The sequence below is a fragment of the Antechinus flavipes genome, chromosome 2, assembly GCF_016432865.1.
Source record: "Antechinus flavipes isolate AdamAnt ecotype Samford, QLD, Australia chromosome 2, AdamAnt_v2, whole genome shotgun sequence".
Classification (NCBI taxonomy): domain Eukaryota; kingdom Metazoa; phylum Chordata; class Mammalia; order Dasyuromorphia; family Dasyuridae; genus Antechinus; species Antechinus flavipes.
In genome coordinates this window covers 35080405-35100369 of record NC_067399.1, presented here as the reverse complement: position 1 = coordinate 35100369, position 19965 = coordinate 35080405, and the positions used below count along the sequence as shown (strand labels likewise).

The 19965-nt window shown below is 40.0% G+C and overlaps 1 long non-coding RNA gene across 1 annotated transcript in view; it reads right to left on the bottom strand.

The window, feature by feature from the left end:
- The window catches only part of LOC127547501 (uncharacterized), a 58557-nt gene extending 46944 nt beyond the window's left edge, over positions 1-11613 (bottom strand). Inside the window, exons 1-2 of the long non-coding RNA XR_007950195.1 lie at positions 11576-11613; positions 178-296 (exon numbers count right to left, since the gene is read on the bottom strand). This is a non-coding gene — a long non-coding RNA (uncharacterized LOC127547501). The remainder of the gene's footprint in view (positions 1-177; positions 297-11575) is intronic.
- Positions 11614-19965: the final 8352 nt, after the last annotated feature.

Here is a 19965-nt window from a genome sequence, read left to right as displayed (position 1 = left end):
AGGAAACTCTGCTCTGTTTATTCCATGTCAGTTGGTCATTAATTTCTGCTCTTAGTTTCCAGGGGAGCAATTGTGCTGACCCAGTCTCCAGCCTCGATGTCTGTGAGCCCAGGAGAGAGAGTCACCATCAGCTGCAAGGCCAGTCAGAGTGTCGTACATGGGAATGGAAACACTTACCTATACTGGTTCCAACAGAAACCAGGACAGTCTCCTCGGCTACTCATTTACCTAGTTTCCAACCTGCACTCCGGAGTCCCCGCCCGCTTCAGTGGCAGTGGTGCTGGGAAGGATTTCACCTTCACAATCAGCAGTGTGGAGGCTGAAGATGGGGCAGTCTATTACTGTGCTCAATCATCTTATTATCCTCCCACAGTGTTACAGCCCTGAACAAAAACCTCCCCAGGCCTGGGCTGGCTGCTCAGGGAGGCCCAGCTGCCTCCTCTCCTTCCTCTGCTGCAGCAGCTGCTGGGGAACCTGCTCAGGGGCAGGGTCTCTGGGACTGATGAGATAAAAGGGACTCGGGGCTTAGGGGAAAGGCCATGGTCTGAGAGCTCAGTGCTCTGGGGACTCTTGTTCCTCTTCAGCCATGAGCAGAATCATCAAAGAAAGAACCACTGGCTCAGACTGGGTCACCCCACAATGCCCTGGGCCTGAGGCACTCTCCCATTCCTATTCCATCTGACTCCCCTCGGCACAAGAACCAAAGGGAAAGTAGAAACTTCTGGCCAGAGATTCTTTCTGTCCTTTCTCCCTGGCTCAATATTCCACAGCAGTCAATGACTCTTGGGAGCAAGAGCACAAGAAGATCAGGCAACAGGCTAAAGAAATCCATCATCGACCCAGCTTAAAATTTACATTCTCCCAGCAGCCAGATGTACGGGGCAGCTGCCCTGGAGTCAGGAGGACCTGAGTGCAAATCCAGACTCAGACACTTCATATTTTTTAGTTGTGTGACCCTGGCCAAGTCATTTAACCCTAATTGCCTCAGGAAAAAAAATTCCCTCTGGATCCATTTTCTGTAATCATGTATTTAAATCAGATTTTTATATTCTGAATTATATGAATATATATATTCATAGGGAGGTAGTGAATAAAAATAGACAAATAAGATTTGCATTTTTTGGATAATTTTGAGTGAGACTCAGGCCACAACTTTAAACCTCAACTTGGAAACTTAAAAATCAGAAAAGTGTAGATTATACATTTATAGGTAGAGCACCTTCTAGTGGGGAGGGATGTGCACTGGAGCCGGTAGGAATCCTGCACAGGGATTCTGACTATCCACCTGTTTAGTGGCTTGAGGGTAGTTCCATGGAAGGACAAAATCTACACCATACCAATATTGGCTAATTGATTAATTATATGACAATCAGCTGGTCTCTGTAGAGGATGATAAATATGAACATCCCAAGGAGAGTATAACTCTGCCCTCACTGCCACATGCACAGCTGGCTTCACTGGAACCATGATCCTAAGTGAGGGCCAATGATCAGCTGATATTTACCCACAGAACAGAGGAGCAAGTGGAGTATCAGGACATGAAAGAAACAGTGGTGGGACATACCAGCAAATGTGAGACAGGGTTGCCTAGTTTAAAAAAAAAAAAGTTGGTTCTTAACGGGGCTTTATGACCTGGCCTGCTAGTGTTTGCTTAAGCTCAGAAAGGATCAGTTCTATGATTTAGCTCCTTCAGAATTCATGCAGAGGATGAGGGCAAAGGATTGTTGCTATCCCAAGGTCAGGACAAAGTTTGCTTGCTGAGCCTTAGCTCTAGAAAACATGGTGTCTCCTGAAAGGAAAAAGAGAAAAAGAGAGGAATGAAAATAAGAAGGTGGTTGGGGCCTGGGGATCCTGACAAAGACAAACCAAAGGTTTGTTTTGGAGAAATTCTACTTGTCCTTGCTCTTAAGCTTCATCCAACTTGTTTTTCTTCTACACAACCAGGCACTCAGAATGTCACTTCTAGATCTTTCTCTTTTTGTCAATGGCAGGTTCCTTTAAACCAGAGAAATCTTGAGCTCTTCAAACTGCCTCTCTCTGGAGTATAAAGATTAGCCCAGCCAATGTTCCACTGCTTTGGATGTTTCAATTTTATAGAGTTGACAACAACTTACTTAAGATTCACTCTTTTGTTAGACAATAAATGTCTCTGCTTTTCCTTCTCTGGGTAGAGGTAATAGAAGAAAACAATGGGCCCGTGTAAAAATCTTCACCTTTCTCCTGCTCTAAATGCTTCTTTTTTTTTTTTTTTACACCTATACTATATATTTTTTATTTAATGATTACTTTATAATGACAACATTATTCCTTGCACTCGTTTCTTTTCCGATTTTTTCCCCCTCCCTCCCTCTACTCCCTCCCCTAGATGGCAAGCAGTCCTTTATATGTTGGATATGTTGCAGTATATCCTAGATACAATATATGTTTGCAGAACCGAACAGTTCTCTTGTTGCATAGGGAGAATTGGATTCAGAAGGTATAAATAACCCGGGAAGAAAAACTAAAATGCAGATAGTTCACATTTGTTTCCCAGTGTTCGTTCTTTGGGTGTAGCTGCTTCTGTCTGTCATTTATCAATTGAAACTCAGTTAGGTCTCTTTGTCAAAGAAATCCACTTCCATCAAAATATGTCCTCATACAATATCGTTGTCGAAGTGTATAATGATCTCCTGGTTCTGCTCATTTCACTTAGCATCAGTTCATGTAAGTCTCGCCAGTCCTCTCTGTATTCATCCTGCTGGTCATTTCTTACAGAACAATAATATTCCATAACATTCATATACCACAATTTACCCAGTCATTCTCCAATTGATGGGCATCCATTCATTTTCCAGTTTCTAGCCACTACAAATAGGGCTGCTACAAACATTTTGGCACATACAGGTCCCTTTCCCTTCTTTAGTATTTCTTTGGGATATAAGCCCAATAGAAACACTGCTGGATCAAAGGGTATGCACAATTTGATAATTTTTTGGGCATAATTCCAGATTGCTCTCCAGAATGGTTGGATTCGTTCACAACTCCACCAACAATGCATTAGTGTCCCAGTTTTCCCGCATCCCCTCCAACATTCATCATTATTTTTTCCTGTCATCTTAGCCAATCTGACAGGTGTGTGGTGGTATCTCAAAGTTGTCTTAATTTGCATTTCTCTGATCAATAATGATTTGGAACACTCTTTCATATGAGTGGTAATAGTTTCAATTTCATCCTCTGAAAATTGTCTGTTCATATCCTTTGACCATTTATCAATTGGAGAATGGCTTGATTTCTTATAAATTTGAGTCAGTTCTCTATATATTTTAGAAATGAGGCCTTTATCAGAACCTTTAACTGTGAAGATGTTTTCCCAGTTTGTTGCTTCCCTTCTAATCTTGTTTGCATTAGTTTTGTTTGTACAAAGGCTTTTTAATTTGATATAATCAAAATTTTCTATTTTGTGATCAGTAATGGTCTCTAGTTCATCTTTGGTCACAAATTTCTTTCTCCTCCACAAGTCTGAGAGATAAACTATTCTATGTTCCTCTAATTTATTTATAATCTCGTTCTTTATGCCTAGGTCATGGACCCATTTTGATCTTATCTTGGTATATGGTGTTAGGTGTGGGTCCATGCCTAATTTACTAGTTTCCAATTATCCCAGCAGTTTTTATCAAATAATGAATTCTTTTCCCAGAAGTTAGGGGCTTTGGGTTTGTCAAACACTAGATTGTTATAGTTGACTATTCTGTCTTGTGAACCTAACCTTTTCCACTGATCCACTAATCTATTTCTTAGCCAATACCAAATGGTTTTGGTGACTGCTGCTTTATAATATAATTTTAGATCAGGTACAGCTAAGCCACCTTTATTTGATTTTTTTTTCATTAATTCCCTTGAGATTCTCGACTTTTTATTGTTCCATATGAATTTTGTTGTTATTTTTTCTAGATCATTAAAATATTTTCTTGGAAGTCTGATTGGTATAGCACTAAATAAATAGATTAGTTTAGGGAGTATTGTCATCTTTATTATGTTCGCTCGGCCGATCCAAGAGCACTTAATATTTTTCCAATTATTTAAGTCTGACTTTATTTGTGTGGAGACTTTTTTATAATTTTGCTCATATAATTCCTGACTTTCCTTTGGTAGATAGATTCCCAAATATTTTATGGTATCAACAGTTATTCTGAATGGAATTTCTCTTTGTTTCTCTTGCTGTTGAGTTTTGTTGGAGATGTATAAAAATGCTGAGGATTTATGGGGATTTATTTTGTAGCCAGCTACTTTGCTAAAATTATGAATTATTTCTAATAGCTTTTTAGTAGAATCTCTGGGGTTCTCTAGGTTTACCATCATATCATCTGCAAAGAGTGATAGTTTGGTTTCTTCATTGCCTACTCTAATTCCTTTAATATCTTTCTCAACTCTTATTGCCGAGGCTAGTGTTTCTAATACGATATTAAATAATAATGGTGATAGAGGGCAACCTTGCTTCACTCCAGATCTAACTGGGAAAGGTTCCAGTTTTTCTCCATTGCATATGATGCTTACTGATGGTTTTAAATATATGCTCCTGACTATTTTAAGGAAAAGTCCATTTATTCCTATGCTCTCAAGTGTTTTTATTAGGAATGGATGTTGGATTTTATCAAATGCTTTTTCTGCATCTATTGAGATGATCATATGGTTTTTGTTTGTTTGGTTATTGATATAGTCAATTATGCTAATAGTTTTCCTAATATTGAACCAGCCCTGCATTCCTGGTATAAATCCTACTTGGTCATAGTGTATTATCCTGGGGATGATTTTCTGTAATCTTTTTGCTAATATTTTATTTAAGATTTTAGCATCAATATTCATTAGGGAGATTGGTCTATAATTTTCTTTCTCTGTTTTCAGCCTACCTGGTTTAGGTATCAGTACCATGTCTGTGTCATAAAAGGAGTTTGGTAGGACTCCTTCAATCCCTATTTTTTCAAATAGTTTATTTAGCATTGGAGTTAATTGTTCTTTAAATGTTTGGTAGAATTCACATGTAAATCCATCTGGTCCTGGGGATTTTTTCTTAGGGAGTTGATTGATAGTTTGTTCTATTTCTTTTTCTGAGATGGGACTGTTTAGGATATTTACTTCTTCCTCTGTTAGTTTGGGCAAGCTATATTTTTGGAGGTATTTTTCTATTTCATTTAAGTTGTCGAATTTATTGGCATAAAGTTGAGCAAAGTAACTCCTAATTATTGCTCTAATATCCTCTTCGTTACTGGTGAGTTCTAGCTTTTCATTTTTAAGACTAACAATTTGATTTTCCGCTTTCCTTTTTTTAATCAGATTTACTAAGGGTTTGTATATTTTGTTGGTTTTTTCATAGAACCAACTCTTAGTTTTATTAATCATTTCAATAGTTTTTTTACTTTCAATTTTATTGAGCTCTCCTTTTATTTTTAGAATTTCAAGTTTAGTATTTGACTGGGGGTTTTTAATTTGTTCCTTTTCTAGCATTTTTAGTTGCAAACCCAATTCATTGATCTTCTCTTTCTCTATTTTATACAAATAGGCCTCTAGAGATATGAAATTTCCCCTTATTACCGCTTTGGCTTCATCCCATACATTTTGGTATGATGTCTCATTATTATCATTTTCTTGTGTGAAGTTATTATGTCTATGATTTGCTGTTTCTCCCAATCATTCTTTAGCATGAGATTATTTAGTTTCCAATTATTTTTTGGTCTATTTCCCCCTGGTTTTTTGTTGAATGTAATTTTCATTGCATCGTGGTCTGAAAAGCATGCATTTACTATTTCTGCCTTACTGCATTTGAGTTTGAGGTTTTTATGTCCTAATATATGATCAATTTTTGTATAGGTTCCATGAACTGCTGAAAAGAAAGTGTATTCCTTTCTGTCTCCATTACATTTTCTCCAGAGATCTATCATATCTAACTTTTCTAGTATTCTGTTTACCTCTTTGACTTCTTTCTTATTTATTTTGTGGTTTGATTTATCTAATTCTGAGAGTGCAAGGTTAAGATCTCCCACTATTATAGTTTTACTGTCTATTTCTTCTTGCAGCTCTCTTAGTTTCTCTTTTAAGAATTTAGATGCTACCCCACTTGGTGCATATATGTTTAATATAGATAGTGCTTCATTATCCATGCTGCCCTTTAGCAAGATATAGTGCCCTTCCTTATCTCTTTTAATTAGATCAATTTTTGCTTTAGCTTGATCTGAGATCAGGATGGCTACCCCTGCTTTTTTGACTTCACCTGAAGCATAGTAGATTTTGCTTCAACCTTTTACCTTTAACCTGCATGTATCTCCCCACTTCAGGTGTGTTTCCTGTAAACAACATATTGTAGGATTCTGGCTTTTAATCCATTCTGCTAACCGCTTCCTCTTTATGGGGGAGTTTACCCCGTTCACATTTATGGTTAGAATGACCAATTCTGTATTGCTTGCCATCTTGTTAACCCTGGATTATGCTTTTCTCCCTTCTTTCCCCTTTCCCCCCCTTCCCAGTATTAAGCTTGTGAGCACCACTTGCTTCTCACAGCCTTCCCTTTTTAGTATCCCTCCCCCCGCCTTAGAATTCCTCCCCCTATCTTACCCCTTTACCTCCCAGTTCCCGTATTCCCTTCCGCGTAGCTTATTCCTTCCCTTTTCACTTTTCCCTTCTCACTTTTCAATGAGGTGGGAGAAGTTTCACCATAGATTGAATATGTCTTAAGATTTTTCACTTAAAGCCAATTCTGAAGGCAGTAAGATACCCACTATATTCATCCCCCTCCCTTCTTTCTCTCAGATATAATGGGTTTCCTATGCCTCTTCATGAGATGTACTATCCCCACTTTACCCTTTTTCTGGTACAATGTCCTTTCCACATCAATTTCTAGAACAAGGTATACATGTATTCTTTATACATCTATATAGTCAAAATATAGTTCCCAAGATTAATCTTTACCTTTTTAGATTTCTCTTGAGTTTTATATTTGTAGATCAAACTTTTTATTAAGTTCTGGCTTTTTCATCAGAAATAGATGAAATTCGCTTACTTCGTTGAATGTCCATCTTCTTCCCTGGAAAAAGATGCTCATTCTCGCTGGGTAAGTTATTTTTGGTTGCATACCAAGTTCCTTAGCCTTTCGGAATATCATATTCCAGGCCCTTCGATCTTTTAATGTGGATGCTGCCAGATCCTGGGTGATCCTTATTGTGGCTCCTTGATACTTGAATTGGGTTTTTCTAGCCGCTTGCAATATTTTTTCCTTCATCTGAGGGTTCTGGCATTTGGCCACTATATTCCTTGGTGTTTTGATTTTAGGATCCCTTTCAGTGGGTGATCAATGAATCCTTTCAATGTTTATTTTTCCCTCTGTTCCTATGACTTCTGGGCAGTTCTCTTTGATAATTTCCTGGAAAATAGTGTCCAGGCTCTTTTTTTCATCATGTTTTTCTGGAAGTCCAATGATTCTCAGATTGTCTCTCCTGGATCTGTTTTCCAGGTCTGTTGTCTTCCCCAGAAGGTATTTCACATTTTTCTCCATTGTTTGATTTTTTTGGATTTGCTTGACTGATTCTTCTTGTATCCTTGAGTCATTCAATTCCACTTGTTCAATTCTGATTTTCAGTGAAGTATTTTCTTCACTCACTTCTTTAAGATCTTTTTCTAATTGTCCAATTGAATTCTTTTGTTCTGTGGAATTTTTTTCCATTTCGCCAATTTTGTTTTTTAGAGAGCTATTTTCTGTTTCCAGTTCACCAATCCTATTTTTCAAGGATTTTACTTCTTTATCCACTCTCTCTTTAACTGACTTCTCCAGGCTCTTTTGCCAAGCCTCCCTCTCCTTTTCCCATTTTTCTTCTAGCTCCCTTGTGAGAGCTTTTTTAATTACTTCTATGAGGTTCATCTGTGCTGAGGAACAGATGATCTCCTCCTTTGGGGATTCACCTGGGGACTGTCTGTTTTTAGTCTCCTCAGGATTTAGAGTCTGCTCTCTATCTGTATAGAGCTGTCAAGGGTTAAAGTCCTCTTCAGCTTCTTGCTCATTCTGTCTAATAATCAAAGACAAACTAGCAAAGAAAAACAGAAAAAACTGGAGTCTTTCTTTGGGGGAGGGGCTGGGTATGTTACCGAGCTTCCTCTCCAGACTGCAGGGGGCAGCAGTGAGGCACTAGCAGGACTGTGTGTGCGTGGGCTCTGAGATCCCAGAGCGTGCTGAGTCACTGTGGGGGGGAAAGGGGGGACGGCCAAGTCCCGAGAGACTCCAGCTGTTTGGGGTTGTATTCTTCAGCCCCGGTGTTTTTAGCTTCTCTGCTGGGCTGCTGACTTGCTGCCGGAGCAAAGTATCCAAACCTGTAGCGAAGCTCTTCCCGCAGAGATGGCTGCGATCACTCCCCACCCCCTCTCCAGTCTGTTCCCGTGCTCTCACTGCCGCTGCCCGCCGTCTGCGCCCGATCTAAAACCGCCCCAGCCCTCCAGTAAAGACAGACCTTTCTTGGTTAATCTCAAGGATGGCTTCTCTTGGTAACTATATGTGGGTTTTTTTCAGTCAAGCATTGATTCAGAAGCTTGTAATGAAGTGGATAGTGAGAAAAAGCGTGGAGCTTATGCAGCTGTGAGCCTCCTCTCCGCCATCTTAACCGGAAGTCCTCTAAATGCTTCTTAAAAAAAAAAGGTGGGAAAGGATTCTTTCCACTCATTTCAGGGACTTCTATGATGCAATAGAGTGCCAGGCCTGGAGTCCACAGGATGCTTCTTCTTGAGTTCACATTCCAGGTTTGGAGTCAGAAACCTTCCTCTTCCAGAAATGAGATCTGGCCTCAGACACTTACTAGCTGGATGACCCACAGCAAGGCACAGAGACCTATTTGCTCCTGTTCTTCATCGGTAAAAGAGCAGAAGAAGTAAATGGCAAACTAGTCCAGGAACTTTCCTAGAAATTCCAAATAGAGTCATGAAGAGCCTTACTGAGTATTAATCATCAAAAAAAAAAAAAAAAAAGAAACAAAAAAAAAAAAAAAACACAACAAAACTCTAGTCTAGAATCCCTTACCCGAAGTCTTCTCTCAGTTCCTAGCCCATCTGCCACAGCTCCAAGAGGGGACTTTCCAGATCCTCTCTCTTTAATGTTACTCCCTCCTATATTTTCACTTCTCCCCAGCTTCCTCTTCCCCCATGACTTCTGTCTTCTCTTTCCCTTCCCCTCCCACCTTGTTTATCTCAGTTTCCTTATTTATAAAATAAGCTGGAAGATGAAATAGCAAATCCCTCTAGTATCTTCTTAAAGAAACCCCAAATTGTGTTACAAAGTGCCAAAAATAATTGAAATGAGAACAAAAATGGTTCCTGCCCAGCACAGTTGTAGAGAGGATCAAATACAGTCACTGAGAGAGCTCTTTCAGAGGATGGAATAAGAGACTTGAGGGAAGTGATAGGAGGCCAGTTGATCTCTCCCTCTTTATCACACAAGGAGGATTCTTAATGACAGACTAATTCAAGTTCTTCTTTGGTAGATTCTAGATTTCTGACTGAAGTCAATGCTTGAGATAGAATTTGCCACCATTTCATTGAATCATTTGAAAAAAAAAAAGACAAAGAGGATTCTGGGAAGATGACAGAGTAGTTTAGAAAATTCCAAGCTCTATTAAAAAAATAAAATGGCACCTCAGGAAAAATATCCAGTGACAAAAAATGAACACAAGTGGGGGCAGAGCTGGTCCTCCTGGAATGACCAGAGAAGGTACCAATGGTGAACCTCACATAGAGGTTTGGTCAGTGTGAAAGGTAACAACTCCAGGCAAGCTCTGCTGAAACAGCAAGCAGTGAGTCCTGTGGTAGCTGAGCCGGGAGGTGGCCTTGGCTGAGCCACAGGAAGCTTCATCTCCAACAATGTGGGGAGTGTGAGGTTGGGGAAGACTGAGGGAACCCCTGTTTATGAGGGTGCTGGGGCCAGCTGTGCTGCTGAGAGGCAGCCCCGCCCAAGGGGAAACCAGCACATGCCTGGTGAGGGCAGAGGCAGTGGGACAGGGACACTGGTGGCTGTGGGCACTTAGAGAAGGATGGAGTCCCTGGGGAGGAATCAGGGGAAAATAATGTAAAAAGTGCATGCAGAGAACAAGAGAAACCCACAAGGAAGCAAAGCAAAGATGGGCAGCTCTGAACACAATGTGGAGCATTTATTGTAAAGGATTAGTTTTTAGGTTTAAAATAAATAAAAACTAAAAAAATAAGAAGAAAAAAATTTTAAATGATCACATATCATTCCATAACATATAATTCCATTGATCTCTTCAGGGAAGTGGAGGAGGAAGAAAAAGCTGGTTCCCCTAAACCATGGCAAGGAATAAAAGGATGGCTTGCTTTCCATTTTAGGAGCCTCCATTCTAAATGCCCAAAGATCCTTACTTAGTAGGACAGCAGGTCATGGATTGGGATAAAGTGCAGGATATCAGTATCTGGCCTATGTTTTATGCCTTCAGGCTGTGACCTCTTCACTACACATTATGGACTCTTGTGCAAGCCCACTTGCTTTTGGAACCATTTTTGTTCTTATTTCAATTATTTTTGGCACTTTGTAACACAATTTGGGGTTTCTTTGAGAAGATACTAGAGGGATTTGCTATTTCATCTTCAACTTATTTTACAAATAAGGAAACTGAGGCAAACAAGGTTAAATGACTTGCTTAAGCTCACACAATTCAGTATCCAAGGCAATATTTGATCTCAAGAAGATGAAAGTTCCTAGCCAAAGACTGAACACATTACATAGTGCTAGCAGTCTCATAAAAAAATAAAACTGATTAAAAGAAAAAAAATTAAAAAAAAAAAACTAAGGATAAGTAGGATCTGTGGGAGCACTTATCACACAAGGGTCCATGTATCAGGGACATATTGAAGGTGTTAAGGCCTCAGGTTCTTCCCCTGAGCTGGAGTCAGCCACTTCTGCTCCCAGAACCCCCCACACCTCTCAGCTGCTTTGCATAAAGAGATCCCCAAGGGGAGGGGCTGCAGACATAGGGAGATAAACTGGGCCTGGGGCAGAGCAGCCACAGGGAAGGAGTCACTGCAAGATGGAGTCTCTGTCCCAGCTTCTCTGTGGGCTCCTGATGCTTTGGGTCCCAGGTGAGAACTTGAGACAACAAAACACGCAGACGGGCAATGTGACATGAGATGAGAGAAATCAAGGAAGCTCAGAATCTCTGGGGACAGGAGCCAGTACAGTCCAAGGGGGAATGAGGATTTCTGTGAGGTCAGGGGGATGTTCAGAGCCAGGGAGTCTGTGGGGCAAGAATCAGAATGAAAGGAAACTCTGTTCTGTTTATTTCTTGTTGTTTGGTCACTAATTTCTGCTCTTAGTTTCCAGGGGAGCAATTGTGCTGACCCAGTCTCCAGCCTCAGTGTCTGTGAGCCCGGGAGAGAGAGTCACCATCAGCTGCAAGGCCAGTCAGAGTGTTGTACACAGTAATGGAAAGACTTACCTACACTGGCTCCAACAGAAACCGGGACAGTCTCCTCGGCCACTCATTTACATGGTTTCCAACGTGCACTCCGGAGTCCCCGCCCGCTTCAGTGGCAGTGGTGCTGGGAAGGATTTCACCCTCACAATCAGCAGTGTGGAGGCTGAAGATGGGGCAGTCTATTACTGTGTTCAGTATTCTTTTACTCCTCCCACAGCATTACAGCCCTGAACAAAAACCTCCCCAGGCCTGGGCTGGCTGCTCAGGGAGGCCCAGCTGCCTCCCCTCCTTCCTCTGCTGCAGCAGCTGCTGGGGGCCTGCTCAGGGGCAGGGTCTCTGGGGCTGAGGAAATAAAAGGGACTCGGGGCTCAGGGGAAAGGCCACAGTCTGAGAGCTCGGTGCTCTGGGGACTCTTGCTCCTCTTCAGCCATGAGCAGAATCATCAAAGAGAGAACCACTGGCTCAGACTGGGTCACCCCACAATGCCCTGGGCCTGAGGCACTCTCCCATTCCTATTCCATCTGACTCCCCTCGGCACAAGAACCAAAGAGAAAGTAGAAACTTCTGGCCAGAGATTCTTTCTGTCCTTTCTCCCTGGCTCAATATTCACAGCAGTCAATGACTCTTGGGACCAAGAGCACAAGAAGATCACACAACAGGTTAATGAAATCCATCATGGACCCAGCTTAAAATTCGCACTCTCCCAGCAGCCAGATGGCACGGGGCAGCTGCCCTGGAGTCAGGAGGACCTGAGTGCAAAGCGAGACTTAGACACTTCATATTTTCTAGTTGTGTGACCCTGGGCAAGTTACTTAACTCTAATTGCCTCAGAAAAAAAAAATTCACTCTGGATCCATTTTCTCTGACCATGCATTTGAATCAGATTTTTATCTACTTTTATTTTACCATTCATGCCCAGGGGCTACAAAGATCTCTCTGGAGTCTCCTCTGTCCACTCTTTTCAAAGGAAGACTTCAATTCCTACAAAGAAGGGGAATAAGAGACGGGCGCCAAGAAGCCGAACATTCTGCTCTCTTCATAGTTTTGGAAACTGCTCAGAATTATAACCACCTCCCCCATCTTAAGTTTAATCTAATAAAACTACTTTTTTATAGTCCAATTCATGGAAACTGTTATCTTTGTGGAAAGGGTCAACCTGGGTTAGAATTTCAACTCCTACAGCCCCTTGGGAGGGGCCCCACCCCATAGCATCTCCAACCACATTTCAGTTGGAGATCTTGGCCTGGGGCATAGTCACCACCCTTTATTCAGTTGAAAATTAGTCCCTCAAATTCATCTAGAGATTGGCTCCCTGGCTTTGGTCCCCAAATCCCAAATAATCCAAGGCCGGGTGCGCAACCTTCTGCAAAAAGTCTAAACAGGATTTTACTTGCAGAAAAAGCTGTTTTCTCAGTGTAATAAACCCATTTTTTTTTGCCACAAACCTCGCTGTATTCATTCTTTTGTAAAGCTGCCACCTGGCCAGGGAATCTCTGAACCTTCATTGCCCACCTCTACACATTTGGTGGCCCGTTTAGGGATCCCTGAAATTTTGGGCCCAAGAAAGCCTTCTCTTGCTGTTGTCTATCCTATACCTGGGAGACCCAAACACCTGGGAAGATTTGGGCTGTATGGAGCTCAATGATCAGGCAGATTTCCTTGACTAGGGACAACTGGACTTGGAATTCCTGGGTTTATTTATTTACTTATTTATTTATTTTTAGCAGAAGGAATCTTAATCAGGAAACTTCTGTCACCTCTCTCCCTCCCCAGGATAAGGGGATGGGGCTTTATAGAATCCCAAAAACCTGATCAAACTGAAGACGGCGGAGAGGAGGCACACAGCTGTGTAGCTCCGCGTTTTTCTCTCACTATCTATTTCATTACAAGCCTCTGAATTAATGCTTGGCTGAAAAAAACCCTACAAATAGTTACCAAGAGAAGCCATCCTTGAGATTCACCAGGAAAGGTCTGTCTTTACTGGAGGGCTGGGATGGTTTTAGATCGGGCGCAGGCTGAGAGCAGTGGCAGTGAGAGCACGGGAGCAGACGGGAGAGGAGGTGGGGAGTGATCGCAGCCGTCTCTGCGGTGAGAGCTTCGCTACAGGATTAGATACTTTGCTCCGGCAGCAAGTCAGCAGCCCAGCAGAGAAGCTAAAAACACCGGGGGTGAAGGATACAACCCCAAACAGCTGGAGTCTCTCGGGACCTGGCCGCCCCCCGCCTTCCCCCCCCACAGTGACTCAGCACGCTCTGGGATCTCAGAGCGCAGGCACAGCACAGTCAGGCTAGTGCCTCACTGCTGCCCCCCCCCCCCCAGTCTGGAGAGGAAGCTTGATAACACACCCAGCCCCTCCCCCAAAGAAAGACTCCAGTTTTTTTCTGTTTTTCTTTGCTAGTTTGTCTCTGATTATTAGACAGAATGAGCAAGAAACTGAAGAGGACTTTAATCCTTGACAGCTTCTATACAGATAGAGAGCAGACTCTAAATCCTGAGGAGACTGAAAACAGACAGTCCCCAGGTGAATCCCCAAAGGAGGAGATCATCTGTTCCTCAGCACAGATGAACCTCATAGAGGTAATTAAAAAGGCTCTCACAAGGGAGCTAGAAGAAAAATGGGGAAAGCAGAGTGAGGCTTGGCAAAAGGAGAGGGAAGCTTGGGAAAAGGAGAGGGAGGCTTGGGAAAAGAGCCTGGAGAAGTCAGTTAAAGAGAGAGTGGATAAAGAAATCAAATCCTTGAAAAATAGGATTGGTGAACTGGAAACATAAAACAGCTCTCTAAAAAACAAAATAGGTGGAATGGAAAAAAATTCCACAGAACAAAAGAACTCAATGGGACAATTAGAAAAAGATTTTAAAAAAGCGAGTGAAGAAAATACTTCACTGAAAATCAGAATTGAACAATTGGAATTGAATGACTCGAGGAGACAAGAAGAATCAGTCAAGCAAATCCAAAAAAATCAAACAATGGAAAAGAATGTGAAATACCTTCTGGGGAAGACAACAGACCTGGAAAACAGATCCAGGAGAGACAACCTGAGAATCATTGGACTCCCAGAAAAGCTTGATGAAAAAAAGAGCCTGGACACTATTTTCCAGGAAATTATCAAAGAGAACTGCCCAGAAGTCATAGGAACAGAGGAAAAAATAAACATTGAAAGGATTCATCGATCACCCACTGAAAGGGATCCTAAAATCAAAACACCAAGGAATATAGTGGCCAAATGCCAGAACCCTCAGACGAAGGAAAAAATCCTGCTAGCGGCTAGAAAAACCCAATTCAAGTATCAAGGAGCCACAATAAGGATCACCCAGGATCTGGCAGCATTCACATTAAAAAATTGAAGGGCCTGGAATATGATATTCCGAAAGGCTAAGATACTTGGTTTGCAACCAAAAATAACTTACCCAGCGAGAATGAGCATCTTTTTCCAGGGAAGAAGATGGACATTCAATGAAGTAAGCGAATTTCATCTATTTCTGATGAAAAAGCCAGAACTTAACAAAAAGTTTGATCTACAAGTACAGAACTCAAGAGAAATCTAAAAACGTAAAGATTAATCTTGAGAACTATATTTCGGTTATAAAGATGTATAAAGAATACAGATATACCTTGTTCTAGAAACTGATGTGGAAAGGACATTGTACCAGAAAAAGGGCAAAGTGGGGGTAGTACATCTCATGAAGAGGCAAAGGAAACCTATTATATCTGGGAGAAAGAATGGAGGGGGTGAATATAGTGGGTATCTTACTGCCTTCAGAATTGGCTTTAAGTGAAAAATCTTAAGACATACTCAATCTATGGTGAAACTTCTCCCACCTCATTGAAAAGTGAGAAGGGAAAAGTGAAAAGGGAAGGAATAAGCTAAGTGGAAGGGAATACGGAAACTGGGAGGGAAAGGGGTAAGATAGGGGGAGGAACTCTAAGGCGGGGGGAGGGATACTAAAAAGAGAGGGCTGTGAGAAGCAAGTGGTGCTCACAAGCTTAATACTGGGAAGGGGGGGAAAGGGGAAAGAAGGGAGAAAAGCATAAACCGGGGTTAACAAGATGACAAGTAATACAAAATTGGTCATTCTAACCATAAATGTAAACTCCCCCATAAAGAGGAAGCGGTTAGCAGAATGGATTAAAAGCCAGAATCCTACAATATGTTGTTTACAGGAAACACACCTGAAGCGGGGAGATACATGCAGGTTAAAGGTAAAAGGTTGAAGCAAAATCTACTATGCTTCAGGTGAAGTCAAAAAAGCAGGGGTAGCCATCCTGATCTCAGATCAAGCTAAAGCAAAAATTGATCTAATTAAAAGAGATAAGGAAGGGCACTATATCTTGCTAAAGGGCAGCATGGATAATGAAGCACTATCTATATTAAACATATATGCACCAAGTGGGGTAGCATCTAAATTCTTAAAAGAGAAACTAAGAGAGCTGCAAGAAGAAATAGACAGTAAAACTATAATAGTGGGAGAGCTTAACCTTGCACTCTCAGAATTAGATAAATCAAACCACAAAATAAATAAGAAAGAAGTCAAAGAGTTAAATAGAATACTAGAAAAGTTAGATATGATAGATCTCTGGAGAAAATGTAATGGAGACAGAAAGGAATACACTTTCTTTTCAGCAGTTCATGGAACCTATACAAAAACTGACCATATATTAGGACATAAAAACCTCAAATTCAAATGCAGTAAGGCAGAAATAGTAAATGCATCGTTTTCAGACCACGATGCAATGAAAATTACATTCAACAAAAAGCCAGCGGGAAGTAGACCAAAAAATAATTGGAAACTAAACAATCTCATACTAAAGAATGATTGGGAGAAACAGCAAATCATAGACATAATTAATAACTTCACCCAAGAAAACGATAATAATGAGACATCATACCAAAATGTATGGGATGCAGCCAAAGCGGTAATAAGGGGAAATTTCATATCTCTAGAGGCCTATTTGTATAAAATAGAGAAAGAGAATGTCAATGAATTGGGCTTGCAACTAAAAATGCTAGAAAAGGAACAAATTAAAAACCCCCAGTCAAACACTAAACTTGAAATTCTAAAAATAAAAGGAGAGATCAATAAAATTGAAAGTAAAAAAACTATTGAATTAATTAATAAAACTAAGAGTTGGTTCTATGAAAAAACCAACAAAATAGACAGACCCTTAGTAAATCTGATTAAAAAAAGGAAAGAGGAAAATCAAATTGTTAGTCTTAAAAATGAAAAGGGAGAACTCGCCACTAAAGAAGAGGAAATTAGAGCAATGATTAGGAGTTACTTTGCCCAACTTTATGCCAATAAATTCGACAACTTAAATGAAATAGAAAAATACCTCCAAAAATATAGCTTGCCCAAACTAACAGAGGAAGAAGTAAATATCCTAAACAGTCCCATCTCAGAAAAAGAAATAGAACAAACAATCAACTCCCTAAGAAAAAATCCCCAGGACCAGATGGATTTACATGTGAATTCTACCAAATATTTAAAGAACAATTAACTCCAATGTTATATAAACTATTTGAAAAAACAGGGATTGAAGGAGTCCTACCAAACTCCTTTTATGACACAGACATGGTGCTGATACCTAAACCAGGTAGGCTAAAAACAGAGAAAGAAAATTATAGACCAATCTCCCTAATGAATATTGATGCTAAAATCTTAAATAAAATATTAGCAAAAATATTACAGAAAATCATTCCCAGGATAATAACTATGACCAAGTAGGATTTATACCAGGAATGCAGGACTGGTTCAATATTAGAAAAACTATTAGCATAATTGACTATATCAATAACCAAACAAACAAAAACCATATGATCATCTCAATAGATGCAGAAAAAGCATTTGATAAAATCCAACACCCATTCCTAATAAAAACACTTGAGAGCATAGGAATAAATGGTCTTTTCCTTAAAATAGTCAGGAGCATAGTCAGGAGCATATATTTAAAACCATTAGTAAGCATCATATGCAATGGGGAAAAACTGGCACCTTTCCCAGTAAGAACTAGAGTGAAGCAAGGTTGCCCCCATCACCATTATTATTTAATATCGTATTAGAAACACTAGCCTTGGCAATAAGAGTCGAGAAAGATATTAAAGGAATTAGAGTAGGCAATGAGGAAACCAAACTATCACTCTTTGCAGATGATATGATGGTATACCTAGAGAACCCCAGAGATTCTACCAAAAAGCTATTAGAAATAATTCATAATTTTAGCAAAGTAGCTGGCTACAAAATAAATCCCCATAAATGCTCAGCATTTTTATACATCACCAACAAAACCCAACAGCAAGAGAAATTCCATTCAGAATAACTGTTGATACCATAAAATATTTGGGAATCTATCTATCAAAGGAAAGACAGGAATTATATGAGCAAAATTATAAAAAAGTCTCCACACAAATAAAGTCAGACTTAAATAATTGGAAAAATATTAAGTGCTCTTGGATTGGCCGAGCAAACATAATAAAGATGACAATACTCCCTAAACTAATCCATTTATTTAGTGCTATACCAATCAGACTTCCAAGAAAATATTTTAATGATCTAGAAAAAAATAACAACAAAATTCATATGGAACAATAAAAAGTCAAGAATCTCAAGGGAATTAATGAAAAAAAATCAAATGAAGGTGGCCTAACTGTACCTGATCTAAAATTATATTATAAAGCAGCAGTCACCAAAACCATTTGGTATTGGCTAAGAAGTAGATTAGTGGATCAGTGGAAAAGGTTAGGTTCACAAGACAGAATAGTCAACTATAACAATCTAGTGTTTGACAAACCCAAAGCCCCTAACTTCTGGGATAAGAATTCATTATTTGATAAAAAACTGCTGGGATAATTGGAAATTAGTATGGCAGAAATTAGGCATGGACCCACACTTAACACCATATACCAAGATAAAATTAAAATGGGTCCATGACCTAGGCATAAAGAACGAGATTATAAATAAATTAGAGGAACATAGGATAGTTTATCTCTCAGACTTGTGGAGGAGAAAGAAATTTGTGACCAAAGATGAACTAGAGACCATTACTGATCACAAAATAGAAAATTTTGATTACATCAAATTAAAAAGCCTTTGTACAAACAAAACTAATGCAAACAAGATTAGAAGGGAAGCAACAAACTGGGAAAACATTTTCACAGTTAAAGGTTCTGATAAAGGCCTCCTTTCCAAAATATATAGAGAACTGACTCAAATTTATAAGAAATCAAGCCATTCTCCAATTGATAAATGGTCAAAGGATATGAACAGACAATTTTCAGAGGATGAAATTGAAACTATTACCACTCATATGAAAGAGTGTTCCAAATCACTATTGATCAGAGAAATGCAAATTAAGACAACTCAGAGATACCACTACACACCTGTCAGATTGGCTAAGATGACAGGAAAGAATAATGACGAATGTTGGAGGGGATGCGGGAAAACTGGGACACTGATGCATTGTTGGTGGAGTTGTGAACGGATCCAACCATTCTGGAGAGCAATCTGGAATTATGCCCCAAAAGTTATCATACTATGCATACCCTTTGATCCAGCAGTGTTTCTATTGGCTTTATATCCCAAAGAAATACTAAAGAAGGGAAAGGGACCTGTATGTGCCAAAATGTTTGTAGCAGCCCTATTTGTAGTGGCTAGAAACTGGAAAATGAATGGATGCCCATCAATTGGAGAATGACTGGGTAAATTGTGGTATATGAATGTTATGGAATATTATTGTTCTGTAAGAAATGACCAGCAGGATGAATACAGAGAGGACTAGCGAGACTTACATGAACTGATGCTAAGTGAAACGAGCAGAACCAGGAGATCATTATACACTTCGACAATGATATTGTATGAGGACATATTTTGATGGAAGTGGATTTCTTTGACAAAGAGACCTAACTGAGTTTCAATTGATAAATGACAGACAGAAGCAGCTACACCCAAAGAAAGAACACTGGGAAATGAATGTGAACTATCTGCATTTTTGTTTTTCTTCCCGGGTCATTTATACCTTCTGAATCCAGTTCTCCCTGTGCAACAAGAGAACTGTTCGGTTCTGCAAACATATATTGTATCTAGGATATACTGCAACATATCCAACATATATAGGACTGCTTGCCATCTAGGGGAGGGGGTGGAGGGAGGGAGGGGAAAAATCGGAACAGAAGCGAGTGCAAGGGATAATGTTGTAAAAAAATTACCCTGGCATGGATTCTGTCAATATAAAGTAATTATTAAATAAAAATTAAAAAAAAAAGAATCTCAAAAACCTGAGGCTGCTGGCAAAAAATGGGACACATTGAGGGGGGAATGATGTAAACTGTGTCTATTCCTAAGGATTCTCCCTTAAGCTTTTTCTTAAACAGAGATAAATTCGGCCTAAAAGATCTAAAAACTAAAAACAATCCTTAAATTAAAACAGCGCTGCAGGAAGCTGCTTCAGTTTGCTGGGGGGAAATCAAAATTAAATACCACCCTTTTAAATAACCCCCTCCTTCCTACTCCTCTAGGACACAAAATCCCTGTGAAT